General features: G+C 46.6%; 1 long non-coding RNA gene across 1 annotated transcript; it reads right to left on the minus strand.

The window, feature by feature from the left end:
• Positions 1–281: 281 nt before the first annotated feature.
• Positions 282–16,613, minus strand: LOC134966633 (uncharacterized). Its single transcript, XR_010188681.1, has 3 exons — positions 16,440–16,613; positions 3,196–3,333; positions 282–549 (listed from the first exon to the last, which is right to left on the minus strand). It is a non-coding gene; the product is annotated as an uncharacterized LOC134966633 (long non-coding RNA).
• Between the last annotated feature and the right edge of the window lie 1,809 nt (positions 16,614–18,422).

The following is an 18,422-nucleotide window of genomic DNA, read 5'->3' on the forward strand; positions in this document are numbered from 1 at the left end:
TTTATGTGTAAATTGTTGGAAGGTACAGTATGGATCAGTTGTGGATCCCAATTCTCCTGGATATAACACAACGCTGCTCTTTGGTTACAATTCTGTGTTGCATCCCAAGTTCAACATGTTAACAACTTTGTTACTGTATATCATATATGGCTGAAAAGCACAGACGGGAGCTAGACACATAATGCTATATACGTAGTGAACGTTGCAGATGAATATGACAAAGCCAATACATTACTGTAAAATTAGCTGAAAGAACAGGACAGACCTGGGAAACGCGGGACTACCTGGAGCCTTATTCACACTTTATTTACAGCAAACACATAAATTTGTCACAGCATCTCCCAGGAACGCCGTCTGCTTCCCGAATTATAACCTTCCTTCTATCTTTTGGACATTTATTATTACATACATCAAAGTTACAGGTGCAGTTACTGGGTATGGTGGGACAGCACTCTCCGTAGGGTGTATGGGGTTTAGTGACCACTGAATCAGAGGGACATTTAAGGGCTTCCGGCTCTGGACAAGTCACATTGGCACATAACCGCTGGACTGTAAGGACAGAGAAGGCACAATTACATCACTGGCACTAATCACTGTACTCAGACGAAACTCCACTTTATATCCACAGGTTCCAATCATAGATGAGAGCACATTAATATGTGAAAATAATATATTTGTATATAATATATATATATATATATATATATATATATATATACTACAAAGCATTTTGACAATTACAGTCCCTGAGTACCATTATTTTGGGGATGTGCATTTTGATTAATGACTATAAGTCAGAAAAGGTCAGTAAATCACAGTGTCTCATAACAAGCCTGCTGCCTGTTTCCCAAGGTAGTGAGACCCTGAGTAAAGCCCTGACACACCTTATATCAGACTCTTACAGGTGTAGGTACTAATTAGCCTGCTCTCAGGATGAACACCTGAAATGGGCCTAATGGATGGAGCCCGTCCTCTCTCTCCATCCATACACCCAGGAACCCTTAACCGGCTTTAACTAAAGCCCAAACTTTAACCAAGTCTATTTTGCAGAAATACACATTTTCCTAGGGATTTAAATTATATAGGCCAGAAACCTGGGATAAACATATCTCCGGTTTATATCTTCACCAGTTCTTTTATCACAATATAAATATATACATAGAGAGAGAGAGAGCAGAACATACAAAGTGGCGCACACAGAACATTCAATGATGGAGCACAAATCTGGTGGGTATCCAGATGATAGGTCGACACACATATAGTCGACATGGTCAAAAGGTCAACAGGTTAAAATGGTCAACATTACAATGATCGACCCACCATATGGGTGCCTCCAGCCGGACCTGGTTGACAGGTTCAAATGGTCGACATGACATATAGTTGACATGAGTTTTTTCAACTTTTTCATACTTTATCATCCATAGGGACTGCAATTGGGAATGGTAGCCTGTGCCGAGCACACCGCTGGTGGAGCTAGACACCTTGTCTGAAGCATGGCGAGCGAACGCAGTATACTAATTAGGCTTCCATGTGCTGGAAGCTAAAATTTGCCACAAAAAAAACATGAAAAAGTCTTATTGACTTTTTCATGTGTCGGTAAATTCTGTGTTGACATTTTCAATGTGTCTGCCTTTTTCACATGTCGACCTTGGGTATGTCAATCACTTGGTGTCAACCTAGGCACTGTCGACTTTTTTACTGTCGACATATTATACCATAACCATACCATAACCAATCTGGTGTCACACATCTATCTTTTCATCCTAAAAGTTTTGAAGAAAAAAAAAATATGAAAAATTGATAGAAAGATATGTTTTGTGACAGCAGACTTATACTCCGTCATTGAAAGTCCGGAAATGACGCTTTGTATCTTCTCAGGGCCATAAGTAGGTATGTGCGGAGTGTGCCACCACACATAGCGCTGCAGGGTAGGGGGCGCTGTTGGTGGCACTTATCAATTATCTGTTTTAATTACTTTCACTTGTAGCTTCTCCCCTTTTTGAATCCCAGCATCTCCTGACCACCGCTGTCTCCTTCCGTCGCTAATACCTATGGAAAATTAATGAACTTGACTTGAGAGCTCTTTGTTATTCAGTCACACCGTCCTTTATTACTTTTTTTAAAGATGCTGGCATGCCCAGGATTCAAACCCATCGCCTGTGGCATTGCAGTCAGACACTCTATTTATTCAGCTATCTGCCCTTACAAAGAAAGCTACAGAATTCTAAGCTAGAGAATTCTAACTATTTGGAGCTTACCTTGTACTTCGTGAAAAAATGATCAGCATTGTGGCTGAGCAGATCTATGTAGTGTGCGGCCGCAAGGGATTGGATGTGTGGCTGCACACTACATAGATCTGCTCAATTGCAAAGCTGATTTTTTTTTTTTTTACTTGATTTTTTTTAGAAAGTGCAAGTAGCTTCATATAGTTAGAAGTATCATAATTTTTATGTGGGACCAAATAGCTCAATGAGTATGGTGTTTGCCTGGAATGCAACAGGTTATGAGTTTGAATCCTGGGTATGGCAGTATATTTATATGTGTTATTTAATAAAGGGTATTGTAACTGAATAAAAGTGAGCTCTCAAGTTAAGTACATGAATTTGGTTAAAAATTTGGGAAGGGGTATGATAGCATGGGCTTTCCCTGGGATTAAATTTGTCATGCCCCTTCCCCACGAGGATGGGGAATGGGGCGCCAATTCTCTCGGGATTGAATGCCAGCATGATCCCGTGTGTGTGTGTGTGTGTACTATATATATATATATATATATATTTATCCAGACAGCCAGCACTCTCCTAACAACACATCTACTACTGAGGTGCTCACTGGGAATTTCAAGATATAGATATATATATATATATATATATATATATATATGATGATATAGCGACACACCCCACTTTTCTCACAGTACAATAAAGATGCTCAAAATATGGTCATCATCTCCAACGTTTCGGGTTTATTGCCTGTCTTAAGGGAACATCAATGTAACAAGATAATAATTAAAAATTACACGGTTCAGCGTATCTGCATCTCCGATATAATCTGAGCAGAATTACACAGCTTTCATAGTGAAATAGTGAATGAACAGCTGGATCCACTCAAACCCTGCATCTCAGACAAGTGGGATATTAAAAACGATTTAATATAACAATTATATCGTACTGTACATTACTGAAGCAATAGTCATACTTAGCGTTTGGTAACAATTTCTGCCATCACTGAATTCAAAAGTCCGATCACACCCTCCACTTGTACAAGCACATGTGTCATTCACAATGTCACAGCCACTGCGGGTACAGGGCTGTATGAAGAGATGCTCATAATCAGCTTCGAAAACAAAAGAGGGAGAAAACATTGTTAGAGAGATTATACCTACATACTCATATCCAGCTAACCCAAGACAGCAAAGTCACAAGGATTCATTGGTCCAAGGGAAAGGTATGGGTAATGAGAAAATGGTAATTATGTTGTTACGGCCACCTCTGATGATGTGAAATGCTTCTTTCTGCCCCCTTCTTTCCCACTTCACTTGAGAAACGGATGGGATCTGAGTGGACTACTCTCACAGGTGCCTGGAGAACTTACTGAAAGTCTCCTTGACATTATGAGAGAGTAGGCAAGTATGTACCAGCAAGGTATGAGAGATCTCTGTTGAAAAGTATGCTACTGCTCAGTCTTCCTGTTCTCCAGGGAGGCTTCATGCACTATCCCAAGATGGTCACCGAGAACACTGCTAACTTTGTTCAGGTGTAGTGTGACATGGTGGAAGACAGAAGTGTTCTGGCTAGCTCCTGTGAGAGACCTGGTTATTACCTGTTATAAAGCAGCTCCAGCATCCCTGCACTGCTACCGTTTGCAGTATGCACTCACCGACTGGTGAACAGTACTGTATTAAACCCCACTCTGTTCCATCACCGTGTACATGTACTGTAACAGCGAGTATGGTTGTACCTGCTATCTATCAATAAACCAACACTGCTAGTTAAGTAACTGACATATATAATGGTAGATGCTCAATTAGCTTAGTGATATCATTCAGGTGTTAAGTAACTGGGCTGTTCATAGGAGGTAATCCAGACTGTATCGCGGCAGCGATCGCAGTCTGAATCCCTTTGTGGAGTGCACTCGCGCAGCAGGCGCACTGCGCGAGCGCACCCCGGGAGCCTAGTGAGATGCTAATAGCATCTCAGGGCTGCGATCGCCTCTGACTGATTGACAGGCAGAGGCGGTCGCAGGGTGGGAGGGGGCATGGCAATGGCATTAGAGTGCCGTTGGCGAGGTGCAGTCCAGACAATGCAGGCATGTCCGGACCGTTGCTGGAGCGGGCCGCGGTGTCTGCGTGACGTCATACGCAGCCGCTGCAACCCGGTGTGCAGCAGCTGTGCAGTCATGGAGCTACTCACCGGGTGCAAATGCATTGCCGCCATGCGCTGCTTTTGCACCCTTGCGGGAAGGGTGGATAGAGCCAGACATGCCGGTCGGACTAGCCCTGTGCTGGGCGTCCCCCCCGCATGTCTGAGTAAATGATCGTAGATGTGCTAAATTTAGCACATCTGGGATCAGATCTGAATTACCCCCATATTTTGAGTCATCCACTGATGTGTGCCAATATGACTCTTCAATATTATCTCATTGGGGTAAATGTATTAGGGTGCGAGAAGCAGGAGGTCCAGGATTTCGTCTGAGGATGCTCATCATTTTAAACGGCAATCATTTAAAACTTGGTTTGCCTTGTAAATGATTGCTGCTTTAAAAATACAGACATTCTCGGACGAAGTCCAGGACCTCTGGCTTCTGGCACTCTATTACATTTACCCCCTTTAGTGATCAGCAAATGATTAGCAGAAAGGCTTGGTAACTGACTTCTGAGGAAACACACCAGTGTGTTCTGGAACCAGAAGTAGGATTGGGATACAGTCAACTTGCCGGCTGTTGGGATCTCGGCGGTCAGGATACCTACACCGAAATCCCGAATGCCTGCAGCCGAAATCCCGGCGCACCAGGGCTATTCCCACACGTGGGTGTCCACAACACCCATAGAGTGGCAATAGATCCTTTGGCGAGCACATATATATATATATATATATATATATATATATACACACTGCTCAAAAAAATAAAGGGAACACTAAAATAACACATCCTAGATCTGAATGAATGAAATATTCTTATTTAATACTTTATCAATGGAAATCAAATTTATTAACCCATGGAGGTCTGGATTTGGAGTCACACTCAAACTTAAAGTGGAAAAACACACTACAGGCTGATCCAACTTTGATGTAATGTCCTTAAAACAAGTCAAAATGAGGCTCAGTAGTGTGTGTGGCCTCCACGTGCATGTATGACCTCCCTACAATGCCTGGGCATGATCCTGATGAGGTGGCGGATGGTCTCCTGAGGGATCTCCTCCCAGACCTGGACTAAAGCATCCGCCAACTCCTGGACAGTCTGTGGTTGGTGGATGGAGCGAGATATGATGTCCCAGATGTGCTCAATTGGATTCAGGTCTGGGGAACGGGCGGGACAGTCCATAGCATCAATGCCTTCATCTTGCAGGAACTGCTGACACACTCCAGCCACATGAGGTCTAGCATTGTCTTGAATTAGGAGGAACCCAGGGCCAACCGCACCAGCATATGGTCTCACAAGGGGTCTGAGGATCTCATCTCGGTACCTAATGGCAGTCAGGCTACCTCTGGCGAGCACATGGAGGGCTGTGCAGCCTCCCAAAGAAATGCCACCCCACAAGATTACTGACCCACTGCCAAACCGGTCATGCTGGAGGATGTTGCAGGCAGCAGAACGTTCTCCTTGGCGTCTCCAGACTCTGTCATGTCTGTCACGTGTGCTCAGTGAGAACCTGCTTTCATCTGTGAAGAGCACAGGGCGCCAGTGGCGAATTTGCCAATCTTGGTGTTCTCTGCCAAATGCCAAACGTCCTGCACGATGTTGGGCTGTAAGCACAACCCCCACCTGTGGACGTCGGGCCCTCATACTACCCTCATGGAGTCTGTTTCTGATCGTTTGAGTAGACCCATGCACATTTGTGGCTTGCTGGAGGTCATTTTGCAGGGCTCTGGCAGTGCTCCTCCTGTTCCTCCTTGCACAGAGGCGGAGGTAGCCGTCCTGCTGCTGGGTTGTTGCCCTCCTATGGCCTCCTCCATGTCTCCTGATGTACTGGCCTGTCTCCTGGTAGCGCCTCCATGCTCTGGACACTACGCTGACAGACACAGCAAACCTTCTTGCCACAGCTCGCATTGATGTGCCATCCTGGATGAGCTGCACTACCTGAGCCACTTGTGTGGGTTGTAAACTCCGTCTCATGCTACCACTAGAGTGAAAGCACCGCCAGCTTTCAAAAGTGACCAAAACATCAGCCAGAAACCATAGGAGCTGAGAAGTGGTCTGTGGTCACCACCTGCAGAACAACTCCTTTATTGGGGGTGTCTTGCTAATTGCCTATAATTTCCACCTGTTGTCTATTCCATTTGCACAACAGCATGTGAAATTAATTGTCAATCAGTGTTGCTTCCTAAGTGGACAGTTTGATTTCACAGAAGTGTGATTGACTTGGAGTTACATTGTGTTGTTTAAGTGTTCCCTTTATTTTTTGAGCAGTGTATATGTCTTATGCACCTGATAGCCTGTACACACCTGTACTGTGTAATTGAGTGGCCATTTCTATTGGTGGATCACATATTTAAAAAAGAGGTGTGTTGAAGCCCAAGTTACCTTCTGAAGAAACCGTCACAACTCATAGGATGGAGAAACGCGTTAAGGAACGTTTACCTTGCTCTTGTACCAGCTTACTTCTGGATCCGCTGCCTGCCATCAGACAATGCTCTCCCTCTATGATACTCACGTTACACTGTGCCGCTGCCTGATTGATGCTACACATGTATCACCGCTCTCCTTGATGAAACGGACTCTACAGTGCACCTGGATCAGGTAGTTACTATCCGGCTATTCGCTGCTACGTACCGGAGTATAAAGCTATACGCGACCTGTGTGTGCAACTGCTCCCTAGATGGATAGAGTGTAGACGAGGACTGTGGACACAAAACCACTCTTATATAAGAGACACTGTGGCTTTTGAGTTTAAAACAGCACAAGCTATATCAAGAGGTGGAGCATGGCGCTGTTCTATATATTTATTGGCGGAATAAACATTTATTGGCAGCATTATATTATATGATATATCTATATGGATTATATCCAGTAATCAGCTGGTAACAATAGTATTATAATAAGGGTTTTTCTATGTAATGTTTTTAACAGTATACTGTGAACATGCATAATAAATGTTCCAATTGTCAACCGCTCTCTTTATATATTTAACTTACTGGGCAAGCTGGTGGCTGCTTACGAGGCAATCCAATACTGCAGATTCCATGCCCGGCTATTTCAACTGGATCTATTGGACAAATGGTCGGGTTCTCACCTTCACATGCATCGGGAAGTGACCTTATCTCCGAAAGCCCGGATTTCTCTGTTATGGTGGCTGCAAGTGCCTCACCTGGTAGAGGGCAGGAGTTTCAATATCCACTCATGGATTCTACTGAAAACGAATGCCAGCGTCCGGGGTTGTGGGGCTGTGACCCAAGGGGTCCATTTCCAGGGGATATGGTCGAGACAGGAATCGGCTCTGCCGATAAACATCCTGGAACTCAGGGCAATTTACAATGCCCTTCTGCATGCTTCTCATCTCCTGAAGGATCGGGCGATCTAGGTGCAGTCAGACAACGCCACGGCAGTGGCGAACATAAACCAACAAGGGGGAACAAAAAGCAGAGCGGCGATGCGAGAGGTGACAAGAATACTCATCTGGGCGGAGGCCAATGCAAGGGCCATTTCCACCATATTCATTCCAGGCGTGGACAACTTGGAAGCGGACTTTCTCAGCAGACATGACCTCCATCGGGGGGAATGGGGCCTACATCCCCAGGTGTTTCAACAGATAATTCACCAGTGGGGCTGTCCACAGATAGATCTGATGGCTTCTCATCTCAACAAGAAGCTATGCCGTTACTGTTCCAGAACGAGGGATCCGCAGGCTGTAGCAGTGGACGCGCTGACGACGCCGTGGATGTACCGGTTTGTGTACCTGTTCCCTCCTCTGCCACTGATCCCAAGGATGCTAAAAAGGCTACGAAGGGAAAGCGTTCAAGCAATTTTAATTGCCCTGGATTGGCCTTGATGGGTGTGGTACTCTGACCTCCTGGATACCTGGCCTCTGCAGCTTCAAGACGATATTCTTTAGCAAGGCCCGTTCGTCTATCCAGACTTAAAGCAGCTACGTTTGACGGCTTGGAAGTTGAGAGGGAGATTCTAGCAAGAAAGGGTCTTCCCTCCAGGGTTATTTCCACCATGGTCCAGGCCAGGAAGATGGTGACGTCACTGGTAAGCTAGGGACAGTTAGTTTCCGGAGTCCGTACTTGAACCTGAGCACCACCTACCAAAAACTTTATCTACAAAAGAGCTGTAAACATATTGTTTTTAACAATTAACCACAAATCTTTTCTCATACATCCTAGAGGATGCTGGGGACACTTCAAGAACCATGGGGTATAGACGGGATCCGCAGTAGACATGGGCACTTTAAGACTTTCAAATGGTGTGACCTGGCTCCTCCCTCTATGCCCCTCCTCCAGACTCCAGTTTAGATCTGTGCCCAGGCAGACTGGATGCACTCTGAGGAGCTCAACTGAGTTTCTCTGAAAAGACTTTATGATAGGTTTTTCATTTTCAGGGAGGCTGCTGGCAACAGTCTCCCTGCTTCATGGGACTTAGGGGAGAGAAGTCAGACCTACTTCTAGTGAGTTTAAAGGCTCTGCTTCTTTGGCTACAGGACACCATTAGCTCCTGAGGGTTTGGAACACTAGGTACGCCTAGGGGTTCATTCCCAGAGCCCGCCGTCACCCCCCTTGCAGAGCCAGAAGTCAGAAGACAGGTGAGTAGAAGAAGAAAAGAAGACTTCAGTGACGGCTTCTGAGGTACCGCACAGCGATCGCGCTGCGCGCCATGCTCCCACACACAGCGGCACTGTAGGGTGCAGGGCGCGGGGGTGGGCGCCCTGGGCAGCATATAAATCCACAAAAAGGCACTGGCAAGAGGGAACATAAGTGCCAAGGCACTGTCCTAACCCCCGCCAGTATAAATATTCGTTGTTAAATAGCGGGATGAAGCGCGCCATTGAGGGGCCGGAGCTTCCTACTCACAGCCACACAATGCACTGCTAGTCATAGGCAGGGTGCAGGGCGCAGGGGGGGGGCGCCCTGGGCAGTTAATACACTTGTTTTTTGGCAAAAGGGGCATAAACACACTCTGTCCTACCCCCCCAAGGAAATTAATTATTTGATTAAGAGCGGGAGAAGCGCTCCATTATGGGGGCGGGGCTTCTTCCTCACTAAGCCAGCACACTTCTCAGTGCAATTTTCTTCTCAAGAGAAACGCTGGTCCTCCCTTCACTACTGATTTGTATCAGGGTGCATATAAAAAGCGCGGGGGGGGGGGGGGGCGAGGTATATGTTATATTATAAAGCGCTGCAGGTCTGTTTATGTTCTATTTCGCGGATTTGTGTGTTTACACTGGGTGTGAGCTGGCTAATACTTTTTGTGTCCCTCTGACAGAGGTCTGTCCCCTATCAGTCCCAGTGTGTCTGTAGGTGTGTGTGATACACGTAGGTGACATATCTGAGGCAGGGAGTTCCTTCACGTAGGAAACAGTTTGGGGACACAGAGTAGTAAGGTGGTGACGCTACCGGCACACCAAGAGCCTGCATGGGTGCATGAAATACGTGGTGGTATGCATCATATCAATAAGAGATTAGATAAATCTGTATCTAATGCTGCATGCTGAATATGTAGAAGATATGTTGGTCAGCATTCCGTTCTTCCATCTGCAGGCGACCCTCTCTGGGTCACATGAAGTCCATTGAAATCTTATGGCTACTGCTACTGACACGTACTCTGAGTCCTGTGTCAACGAGGGGGACTCCAGGGAAATATATCAACTCCCTCCCACGTGCGTAATATATTATTTCCCAGCAGTCACCCCCTGTGTTAGACAGTGCACGGTCCAGGTTGACAAAGAAGGTAATTCTCCCTGCACCTGGCACGGCTTCACTAAAAGAGCCGGCAGGCCGTAAGATGAAATCTACATTAAACTCCATTTAAGTTGCCAATGGTACACTGCTCAGACCCACTATTGCCTGCGCGTGGGTGAGTCGCGCTATTGAAAAATGGTCAGAATGTGTGTCCTCAGAATTTGACACGATTGATAAAGATGAGATACTCCTTAAGTTGGGGAATATCGAAGACGCTGCCGCATACATGCTAGAAGCAATGAAAGATATTGGACTCTTGAGTTCACAAGCCGCTACCATAGCAGTATCGGCTCGGCGGGCATTGGGGATTCACCAGTGGAATGCGGATGCAGATTCCAAGGAGAAATATGGAGGCTCTCCCATATAAGGGGACGCCTTATTTGGCGATGGACTGGATGCATTAGTCTCAGCGGCTACCGAAGGTAAGTCGACAGTTTTGCCCTCTGCACCTGCACTGGCAAAAAAGATCACCCTCACATGCAGTCCTTTTTCGGGCCAGTAAGTACAGAGAGACGTTTCCCCTTATTCGCAGGATGGGGAAGAGATGAAAAGATGTCTACAACGGCTTCAGATTCCAAGAACAGAAGTCTACCCCTGCTTCTGCCAAGTCTACAGCATTATGCTGGGGATCCCTCGGGGGAGGTAGCTTGGGTGGGGGCACGTCTAAAAACTGCTCAGTCAGGATTGGAGTCAATCTGACCTGGATCCCTGGGTGTTACAAATAGTGTCCCAGGAATACAGACTGGGGTTTCAAGACAATTCCCCATGACGATTTTTAAAATTAACCTTGCCAACGTCTCTTTCAGAGAGAGAAGCACTTATAACGGTAATTCACATTTTGTGTCAGGACCAGGACATAGTCCTGGTGCCTGGGTCACAACAAAGGGAGGGGTTTATTCAAGCCTCTTTGTAGTTCCGAAACCGGACGGCTCAGTCTGATCGATCCTGAAACTAAAATCTGAATCTCTACTTGAAACGTTTCAAGTTCAAGATGGAATCACTGGGGGCAGTGTTTTCCAGTCTAGAGGAGGGGGATTACAGGGGGTCAGTTGACGTAAAGGATGCTTACCTGCATGTTCCCATTTATCCTCCTTACCAGGCTTAACTGAGTTTTGCAGTTCAGGATTGCCATTACCATTCCAGGCGTTACCTTTCGGTTTCTCTACGGCGCCAAGGGTTGTCACCAAGGTGTTGGTGGAGATGATGGTTCTCCCGCCTCAAGAAGGGGTCAATATAATTCCGGATCTAGAAGATCTCCTGATAAAGGCGAGATCCAGTGAGCGCGTGGTACAAAACATTGTGCTCTCCCTGTCCATACTCCAACAACACGGTTGGATTATAAATTTTCCAGGAAAGAATATTTTGTCTTTCGGGACGATTATGGACAGGGTAGTTCAGAGAGTTTTTCTTTCAGTGGAAAAGGCTCTGGAAATCCAGAAAATGATAATACTAGTTTGAAACCATCAACAGTGTCGATCCATCAGTGCAAATATGGTGACGGCCTACGAGGCCATACAGGTTGGCAAATTCCATGCCAGCATATTCCAGGGGGACCTGTTGATAAAGTGGATCCCAACTACACATGCACCAGAAGATAGTCCTGTTGTCGAAAGCCAGGAGTTAGCTCCTGTGGTGGCTACGCAGCTCGCACCTATTAGTGGGACGCAAGTTTGGAATTCAGGACTGGGTCCTGGTAACCACGGATACAAGTCTCCGAGACTGAGGAGCTGTCACTCAAGGAAACTTCCATGAAAAATACTAAAGTCAGGAAGCCTGCCATTTACAAAGGTCTTCAACAAACGGTACATCTTCTTCAAGATCATCCCGTGCAGATCCAGTTGGATAATGTAACAGCAGGGCGGAATGGAAAGCAGAGCAGAAATAGCAGAGGTGACAAAGGTTCTCCTCGGGGCAGAAAACATGTAAGGGCTCTGTCGGTAATTTTCATTCCAGGAGTGAACTTCCACCAAGAAGGCTTCGCAGAGGTGACAAGTCTTTGCGGAGTTTCTCAAATAGATATGTTGTCATCTCGTCTCAACGAGAAGCTTCAGAAATATTGTTCCTGGTCAAAAGACCCTCGGACAATAGCGTTAGATGCACTGGTAACCCAGTGGCTATTCCGGTCAGTGTATGTATTCCCTCCACTTCCACTGTTCCCAAAAGTTCTCGGGATCATAGGAAGAACGAGGTTTCGGGCAAAAATTTCATGGCCCAGACTGGCCAAGGAGAGCTTGGTGCCCTGATTATTTTTTTCAAAAAGAGGATCCTGAACCTCTTCCTCTTCGCGAGGACCTACTACAGTAGGTGCTGTGCGTGTACCTGGATTTACCGCGGCTACGTTTGATGGCATGACTGTTGAGTGTCGAATTCTAGCCCAAAAGGGTATTCCCAAGGAAGTCATCCCCACTCTTGTTCAGGCCAGGAAAGGAGTAACGTGTAGACGTTACCACTGTCTTTAGTGACAATATATGTCTTGGTGTAAATGCAAGAAAGCTTCAATGGCAGAGTTTTCAGTTAGGGTGTTTTCTCCATTTCCTCAGGGCTGGAGGAAATGCAGCATGTAATTGGACTCCATTAAGGTCCAGTTTTCGGCATTGGCAATGTTCTTTCGAAAAACAATTGGCTTCCCTTCCGGAAGTTCAGTCTTTCGTAAAAGGTGGGTTGCGCATCTACCTTCCATTTGTGCCTCCAACGGCACCTGGGGTTCTTCATGTGGTTTTGCAGTTCCTTCGATCACGTGAAGGTGAAGTTGCTGTTTCTCACTTGAAAAGTGGTCATCCTGTTGGCCTTGGCATCTGCTAGGCCGGTGTCTGGGTTGGGGGCCTTACAAGAGACCTTATTTGATCTTCCATGAAGACAGAACCAAATTGAGGTCACGTCAGCGTTCTCTGCCGAAGGGGTTGTCCTTTTTCTACAGGAACCGACCTATTGAGGTGCCTGTGGCTACTGACGTCTTCGCTGAGTCGAAGTCTCTGGAGGTGGTTAGAGCTTTAACAGTTATGTCGCCTGGACGGCTCGGATTAGGGAAACAGAGGCTCTGTTTGTCCTGTATGTCCCAACTACATAGGGTGTCCTGCTTCCACGCAGACCATTGCGCGCTGGATCTGTAGTGCGATTCAGCATGCTCATTCCATGGCTGGATTGCCGTTACCGAAATCGGTGAAGGCCCATTCTACTAGAGAGGTGGGCTTGTCCTGGGCTGCTGCCCAGGGGTTCTCGGCATTACAACTTGCTGTTATTGGTTGTGGTTACACACAGGTTGTATTATGATTTTTGTCAGCATATTGCTGCACATTCTTCATGCCGTTGGCTTGTGTTCTGTTGAATACCACGTTCTGTGGCATGCTTGAGGTGTGAGCTGGTAAGATGCTCACCGTGGTTTAACAATAAATTATTTCCTCGAAATGTCCGTCTCCCTGGGCACAGTTCCTTAAACTGGAGTCTGGAGGAGGGGCAAAGAGGGAGGAGCCAGGTCACACCATTTGAAAGTCTTAAAGTGTCCATGTCTCCTGCGGATCCCGTCTATACCCCATGGTTCTTGAAGTGTCCCCAGCATCCTCTACGGACTAAGAGAAAAGGATTTACCGGTAGGTATTAAAATGCTATTTTTTTACAGGTGCCACTCATCTCACTTCATCTAGCGCTCGTTTTTTCACATTTATAACATATAATTTATCTGAGCAGCTATAATTCAAGTGCAGATTTTTGCCTAAAGTGGTGTCAGCTTTTCATGTGAATCAGCCTTTTGTGGTTCCGGTGTTGTCTGACGCTTCCGTTGGCCCTGAGACCTTGGATGTGGTCAGGGCTCTGAAGATTTATGTCAAAAGGATGGCCCGTCATCGGAAATCTGACTCGCTGTTTGTCATTTATGATGCCTCCAAGATTGGTCGCCTGCTTCTAAGCAATCTATTGCTCGTTGGCTCAGGTTGACCATTCAACAGGCCTATATGTTGGCAGCTCTGCCCTTGCCAACGTCTATTCAGGCCCATTCGACAAGGTCGATGGGGTCCTCCTGGGCGGCTGCCGGGGGGGTGTCGACCCTACAATTGTGCCGAGCTGCTACTTGGTCTGGTTTGAACACTTTTGTGAAATTCTATAGGTTCGATACTTTAGCCAAGGATGACCTTCAGTTTGGACAGGCAGTTTTACAGGGGTCTCAGCACTCACCCACCCGTTTGGGAGCTTTGGGACTTCCCCATGGTACTAAAGTACAAAACCCCAGTATCCACTAGGACGTAAGAAAAAATAGGAATTTAATACCTACCAGTAATTCCTTTTCTCCTAGTCCGTAGTGGATACTGGGCGCCCGCCTCAGTGCTTCGTTACTGCTTACCTCTGTAAGTGTTTGGTTGGACTGATGTTGCGGTCCCATTCTATTGTTGGGATAGCTGTGCTATCCGGGTTAGGTTGGTGTTGCTATCCTCTGTTCTGGTTAGCGCCCTCCTTTCGTTTATGGTTGTGTGTTGGCTTGTTGCCTCACCGCTGTTGTAGTGTGCTTTTCTCATGTTATGTCCATCTCCTCGGGCACAGTTTTCCTAGACTGAGTCTGGTAGGAGGGGCATAGAGATGAGGAGCCAGCACACACATACACACACTAAAAGTTTTACAGTGCCAGGCTACAGAGTGGACCCGATCTATACCCTATGGTACTAAAGTACAAGACTCCAGTATCCACTATGGACTAAGAGAAAAGGAATTACTGGTAGGTATTAAATTTCTATTTTAATAATCAGATCGCATTCCTCGTACTTATGATAGGAAATGCATTCTGGCCAAATTTAAAAGAAAAATGTGCAAAAAATACCTCAGTGTGCCCTGTTATAATTACAACATGTTCAGTGATATGAGTACCTCTGCACAGCTTCCTGTGCACCCCGGCAGAGAAAGCTGTAGAGGGAGCCTGCAATGTGATCAGCTATGTGTGTCCGATGGATGAGAGCACACAAGCTGATCACCTTAAAACTATAAAAAGAAAATGTTTTTTTTTTAAAAATCATACTTACCCATCCAGGAGCCAGTGATCAGTGCTCCGTGAGTGTTACCGGGCATCGGGATCACCTGCTGCTGTGCTATGTCCCCTGTGTTACAGCACCGGGGGTCACAGCACAGCGGCAGGATCCGGCGCCCGGCAGCCTCCTTGAAGCAGCGGTCACCGGCGCCTGGACAGGTTAGTATAATTACCAGTTGGGAGGTCAGAACACAGTAGCGATGGACGGCGGCGCATGTGTATTAGGACATCAGGGTATTCTTGGAGAAAAATACCCCTATAATGCAGCGGAGGGCATTCGCAGGGACAGAGCTTTCTTGCAATCTCTGTCCCTGCATGCGATAATTGTTACATCCATGCGATGTACTCAGTTATCGCATGGTGAATTTGACCGATTTTATCACCTGTCTTCCGCATAGTGAAATGTGCATAGTGATAAATGCGGCCCTTAGTGAGGAACAGACTACTCTGTCCAGCATTTGGTAAAGTACCTTTACTCAAAACTCTAAAGTGCTTGCCGCACCATGGTGAAACCAGAAACATTTAGTGAGGCATAGTCTACTCTGCAATTGGCAGCTTAGTGTAGGACTGATAGTGCTAAGAGCGTACAGGGTCTTCTGATAAAGAGTAGTAGACCCAGGTGCAACAATTTCTGCAAGTGCACCAACAAAATATTGGCCATAAAGTGTAAGTACTAATGCGGGCTTGATTTCATTTAAAACTTAAGTTAAGATGTCTTATGGAGTGTGTGAGTATAGGAGTTGAATGTAGGGTTGAAAGATAATTGGTAAACCGTGACAATTGGTTTGGGATAACTGAAGAAGAATAGGTTTCTGTTATATTATGGGGAGGGTGGGCTTGGCATATTTAGGTTTGATATTATTCTTGGGGGGTAGCTATTGTACATGGTGTGGGGCACATTATTTGTGAAGCAATGTAAATTATTTACATACAGTATCATTTTTGTTAAGATCAAGGTGAAGGTACTCAATTTACATTACCACCATTCCTTGTATTGGATGAAACTGAAGTACCAATCTCAAATTTTATTTTCTATCCATATCTTCTATAAACTACACCCATTTGGATTACTCCTCTTATATTCACTGCGTCCATGTGCTGTTTATTAGAAAGTGCTGTCAACAGCGCTTATCACACCGACATCAGAGACCATAAGGGTTTGCCAGAGGTCAGTGCTTGGACCCCACCAAGAAAAAGAGGAAGGGGGGGGGGGATTCAGCCAAGAAGAGAGAGACCCATAAAAGCCAATACTTTAGTAACATGTGTGATCCTATCACGTAATAGCAACCAACAAATTAGCGTGTTTATATACATACGGCTATCATATCGGGGGTTGCAATATAAGTCAGAATACTGGAAGAAATCATAAATGCAGGTGCGTTTGTCTATACAGTCACACATTCCCATTGCCCTGTAACAGGATCCTTTTTGTACGGGGCAGTTCTCATCATCATCTTCAAAATATTGTTCACGGCCATAGCCTGGCAAACCTGTGAAGAAGAAAAAAGATATAAAATTACTTTTTTACCTGCGTTAGTTTTTTTTTTTTTTTACCGGTGTTTGTTTTTATATGAGTACCTTATCAAACAAAAATGGAATTGTCTCTAATAATAAAAGAATTCATGGCATATATACAGTATTAGGAGATATTGCATTTATTTCATTGACTGAAATTGACATTATTGGTTGGTGCGGTCACTATAAATGTATCAGGGACAGTGGGCCTGATTCAGGGATGTACTGTACGCCAACCCAGTTTTTTTCGCAGTTGAGCAAATATCATATAGAGCATGTGCTGTGATAGTCTTGCAATGGTGATCGTAGATATGATTTATTCACAAAGTGATTGACAGTCAGGGACTATGGACATAGATCGAAATGTTGGCGCTGGGAACATGAATGCCGGAATCCTGATCGAGGTCTGCCGGGACTCCACACTGGTAAGCCGCAAGGTAGGGGGGGTTGGTTTAGGATGCCGGGGGAGGGTTAGGGTCAGGCTGTGGGAGGGGGAGATTTAGACTTTTGCTGCAGGAAGGGTTAGGGTTAGGCTGTGGGGGGAGGAGGGGGTTAGGCTTAGGCTGCAGGGAGGAAGGGTTAGGGTTAGGCACGCCCGGGGAGGGTTAGGGTTAGGCTACAGAGAAGGGAGGGTTAGGTTTAGGTTGTGGGGAAGGGGGGATTAGGGTTAGGCATAACTAGGGGGACTGCAGGGGAATGGGGGAAAGGGTCAGGCTGCTCGAAAGGAGGTTAAGGATTACGGAGGTTAGCGGTTAGGGGTAGTTTACTTACTAAATTGGTGTTGGGATCCTGAGCGTCAGGATCCCAAGAGGCACGTGCTGTGCTCTCCACCCCTCGGACACAGCGGCTGCAAGGTGCCAATTTCTTACCAGTATACAGTACCGGCCTGTACCGCCATACTTGCAGCACTGGATGCAGTGCGACCAATGCTGCTCTTTTGTATGCAGCCATTAGGACTAGCAAAGTTGCTGGTGGGCGTTTCAATATATATCCAGGTGGCTGCAGCATTCACACAGTCACTGAGCACACATTCACAGCTGTGGCGACATTTGTGTACATTTCTGATCAGTGCCAGTAGTACAAAAGTTCCTAGAAGTTTCAGCCTACCACCCTTACTACCATGATACCGTCTTTCCATATAAATAACACACTTGACTTCCACATAAAAAACAAACCTACTGTGGCGAGTTCAATGTTCCTTATTAAAATTAATAGAAGCTATGTGGGCGGGCATACATAGAAGCAGGAATGCAATAAGTCATAACCTGGTTACACAGGAGGCAACAGTACAGTGCTAAGGTATAATGGAGACTGTGGCCGGAGAGCCCCAGCCACGAGGCAAATGGCCGCTTTGGCACTGAAGGGGTTAACCCCTAGTGCCCGGCGCCATTTGGAGGGACAAAGGGCGCTTGGCGCCAGATTTGAAAAATGTATTGCACTGTGTAAAATATTTGTATTTTAAGATGTGCCGTGGTCCCGGACCCCTCCGGAGACCACGGCAGGGAGGACAGCCCCCCGGCGCGCTCAGCAGTGTGTGCGCGCCGGGGGAGAGAAGGCAGCCGCTGACCGCCGGAGTCCGGGAGCTCCGCTCCCGGCAGCGGTCGGTGAAGCCCCGGGCGCACTGGAGTGTGCGCGCCGGGGAGAAGGGTGAGCGCTGCGGCTGGGAGCTCGGCTCCCGCTGCAGTGCTCTCTGTAAGAGCCGCCGCTGGGGGCCGGGAGCTCTGCTCCCGGCGCCTCAGCCCGTCGGAGGTGGCCAGCCGCGGCAGCCGGGACGGACGTCCCGG

The sequence above is a fragment of the Pseudophryne corroboree genome, chromosome 10 (assembly GCF_028390025.1).
Source record: "Pseudophryne corroboree isolate aPseCor3 chromosome 10, aPseCor3.hap2, whole genome shotgun sequence".
In the NCBI taxonomy this organism is placed as follows: Eukaryota; Metazoa; Chordata; class Amphibia; order Anura; family Myobatrachidae; genus Pseudophryne; species Pseudophryne corroboree.